The following is a 3,825-nucleotide window of genomic DNA, read 5'->3' as shown; positions in this document are numbered from 1 at the left end:
GCCATGCAAATGCAAACACATGCAATCATGATTTAGGGACCTATCTCTGATCATCTTAGGAGTGGCCTCCAGTTTCGGACAAATTGGATGTGTAGTACTTCCCTACACACGACTCACACGTGCGAGTGTGAATCCCCAGGACGCTCGCACACTCCCTGGACCCTCTGGTCAAGCTAATCTGTGGCGACGTTCAGAGGTCAGCGGAACCCTATAGTGTCATGCGCCTCATGAACACCCTCATCTGTGTGCGTTCGCACCTGTGCGCATTCGTGCTCATCATACGGTGCGCGTCCGCACTCATCATCTCTAGGGGAAGTAGCCCTATACTTATGAACATACAATATGCATGAGGTCCCTCTAAATCCATCATAATGTCTCTTCTGACAGAACCCTCTAGTCTCATCTCTTTGTTACTCTAGGTAACACATACTCGTGGATATTTATATTAATATCATTTTCACGCTCTTAGGGTTGTGTCCTATGTCGATCTAATGACATGATGCAATATGGCACTCATCATCATATAGCATGCTCAATATGTAAAACATCATCATATTAAGGTAAACGTCACACAATCATTATACTCATCATATTGCCACAAAGTGCATCAAACATATCAAGTACGACATTCATCAAAATATATATATATATATATATATACTGAGCACATCATCAAGTATCGTAACTCACACATCATCATAACTCATACATCATCATAACTCATATACCGAATCATACGACATAGTTCATACATCATCGTAACTCATACAATTTTTAGCCTATCCTATAGTAAGACCACTTACCTGGTTGGCCTTAGCCGAAGTAGTCCCTAATTTAATTAGCGTAAGCTCCCGTTCCTCGAGAGCTGCTCCAAAGGTTGCTGGAGTTCGCTTCATATCCCACCGTTCGTCACCTTTTGTTAGTATTTCACATTTTAATTAATAATCCAACTAACAATGTGAAATACGGCTCTAAAACGGTCTCAGTAAAAATCGAATTTCAAGTTTTCATTATTTCTAAATTTTCTAAAACTCAAATTGAAAATATGTCAATATTATTTCATGCTGCTTTGAATCATTCAATCCAACTATGGTTTGTTATAATATTATATTCTCCGGATACAAACAATAATAATTTTTCACATCTTCCATTTTCCTTCTCTTCTGTTGTACCGCTTTGTTCTCTTCTCTCTGTATTTTTTTTTTCTTCCTACAAATGATTATGTAATTATAAAACAATTTCAATCAATTATGTTCTCTCTTTCCTAATATGACTATCCAATTAACCGAAAGCCATTTTCAATCTTTTCTTCCCTTTCCTAAACACTACTATCATTAACCGAAGACATTTTCAATCTATTCTGTTTTCTTCTCTTTCCCAAATGACTATCCAATCAACTAAGTCATTTACAATCCATTCTAATTTTCCTTCATACAATTGACTATGCATCAATCAATTATGATTTTCTTCTTTATTCAGGCAATTGACAAAACCATTTTTCAATCAATTTTGATTTTAGATCCAAATATATAAATAATTGAAAAAAAGAGAGATCTAAAATAAATTTTCTATCCCCTGCAAAAATAAAAGAAAGAGATCTAACTTACCCATAAATTTTCTATCTCTTTCCCTTCCTATCAAATTTGAGTGGAGTGAAGCCATTCCTTCGGGCCAATTTTTTGTTTCGGTTCTGTTTCTTTCTTTTGCAGATCATTTTGCAGGTGGAGGTGTTCGAGAGATAGTTGGGGAAGGTGGAGAGAGGGTAGATACTTTACTTTTTTTATTTTTTATTTTTATAATTATTATTATTATTATTATATTTTTTTTTCGGGTCGTTAGAGAACCACAAGGCGACCAAGAGCACTATGGTTGACTCTGAGGCCATCTACAACTTTATGACCGAAGCCAAAGTCAAACGACTGAATATAAACTAGACAATTCCAAATTGTGCATTCTTAGTGGGTGGAAAATACTTGATAAAAAAATTTTCTGCTAGACGATTCCAAGAATCAATTGTTTTGGGTGTCAAGGTGTTCAACCATGATTTTGCAGCATCCATCAAAAGAGTAAGGAACAAGCTATGATTGATTACATCCTTGTCCTCCTCCTTGAAATAAAAATGAGTCACTCGCTCCCAAAAAACGACTTTAGATGTAGGTGGGGATCTTTAGTAGTCAATGAAATTGCCCAATGGTTTGCAAGATTTGAAACATCAAGTCTTTAACTCAAAAGTAGTAGTTTGAATTTGGGTCTGATTATGCATGAATTTAATTCCTCCACTACTCGGTGTGCATATGCTTCATTACTCTTTGCCTGTTTGTTGGGATTTATACCCCTGTAATTAATTATTTAGTTTATAACAATAATTTTTATTATTTTATTTGTAATTTAATTATTATCAAAATCCAAGGTAATTAATGTAATCTTAAACAGTATGTGGTTGACATACAAGAGAATCGTGTTCAAGTAATAACCTAAATAGTCTACAGTATGTGGATAAGGTTGGGTGTCTTATCCTGGTAACACTACTGATACGACCCACTTTGTAATTGTTACAAATGATTTGATCCAAATCGTTCATGTGGAGACATGTAAGTGGGGGTATCTTATACAATGAGTTTGTATAAGATTGGATCAAGAAATATTTAATCTCTCTTTATAAATCCGTTAATTGAGAAGATTAATATTTCACAGGATGATCGTATGCGATTCGATCTTAATCCTGAGTGAGTTATGAACTCCTGCCCATGAGAGCTTGTCGTTTCATTTACATGGATGAGAATGACTCTTTTAGCCGATTCAATATGCCTACCATTTTGGGACTTGACCAAATAGGGAGTTGGGAATATAATATCATGAGATGGAATTCACTCTTTTCCATATAAGGGAAGTAGATAGTTGTTATCTTAAGTACTCAGAACTTGAACAATGGGCCCCACCCTCTCATTGGTCCGAGAGGGACGTAGTTTATGATTGGATCATAAACAAATTGTTCATTAGAGAATCAGTGGTACTTAAGGTGAAAGATGTAATTACAGGGGTAAAACGGACTTTCGACCCAGCTGTAATTATGAATAACTCGTGAAGGATCGACTTGCTTGTAATGGTTATATCAATGGACACAACTTGTCTAGGTCTATAGTGGAGTGACCTATAATTAACGAAAGAAAATTTATTAATTAAAGAGTTTAATTAATTAATTTTATATCATTGGAGCTTATAATCTGTAGTCTACAACATCCCTTTGTTAGCTCATAGCAACGCTAAAAGGTTCAATTTATTTGAAAGAAAACTTTGTTCAAATTAATATTTGATATATTAAATATATTAAATATAGATGAGAAAATAAATTTAATTTGAAATATCAAATTAATATTTAATATATTAGATATATTAAATAAATAGATAAAATATTTAATTTAAAATGTTCGATTAATATTAAATATATTAGATATGATAAATATAAATAGAGAAAAATATATTAATTTCAAGAGTTCAAATTAATATTTAATATAATTAAATATTAATTTAATACCTTAAATAAAAATATATTTGAAATTTGAATGAGAACTAAATTAATTAAATATATATTAAGATATCTTGTATGAGTGGTATAAACTATTATATCTAATATATTAAATTTGCAAATATATTATTTAAAAAAGATTTTCCATACGTTCCTATAAATAGAATCCTTGAGGTAAAGACATATGAATCTCTCCCACTTAGGATAATAAAATTACATGTGTAGAGAATTCTCGATATTATTCTTCTCCAATCCATTTTCTTTGGAGAGGCTTTCACAAGCCTTGATCTTGTGTTTGA

This window comes from Cucurbita moschata, unplaced genomic scaffold (assembly GCF_002738365.1).
Source record: "Cucurbita moschata cultivar Rifu unplaced genomic scaffold, Cmos_1.0 Cmo_Scf00067, whole genome shotgun sequence".
NCBI classification, from domain to species: Eukaryota; Viridiplantae; Streptophyta; class Magnoliopsida; order Cucurbitales; family Cucurbitaceae; genus Cucurbita; species Cucurbita moschata.
Note: the sequence above shows the minus strand (reverse complement) of the source record.